Genomic DNA, 542 nt, shown 5'->3' with positions numbered 1-542 from the left:
CTAGCTATTGGTGTATATTGAAGATGACCGGGAAGGGCGTAGGTGTATGTACACCACCCGGTCTTTGGAATGCATCCAGACTACCCGCATGTCCGGATGTAAACACACAAAGGTTACATTCGGGTCCGCGTGCACTTGCAACTGTGAAAACAGATGTTTGAGTGTACGTACACTGCATGGACTNNAGAGGAATGGTATTTTGGTCAGCTTTTCTTATGCGAGAAACAAAAGTCGATCTGCGAGTAACGAACTTCTCATCCTTCAGCTCAGCTCTACTCGTTGTGAAAACTGCCTTGTCATGCTTTCGCTTCTTCACGGCGGTTTATAGCCCGCTACCGACCCCCCCACGGTTAGGCTTAGTAATTGTAGGTAGTGTACGTGAGCATGTAGGCTCACCCTCTTACCTACGTGCGAAGAAGAGAGTTTGTTTGAAGGTGTCTTGAATTTTAGGAAGACTGTCTTGCCCGAAATTGTTGCCTCAGACAGCTCCAAGATCCCTACTGTATCTATTGAAATTTCTGGGTTGGTTTGTCTTTTCTCCC

The sequence above is a fragment of the Cystoisospora suis genome, assembly GCF_002600585.1.
Source record: "Cystoisospora suis strain Wien I chromosome Unknown contig_2018, whole genome shotgun sequence".
Classification (NCBI taxonomy): domain Eukaryota; phylum Apicomplexa; class Conoidasida; order Eucoccidiorida; family Sarcocystidae; genus Cystoisospora; species Cystoisospora suis.
The sequence above is the reverse complement of the archived record's forward strand: the minus strand, read 5'-3'. Positions refer to the sequence as shown.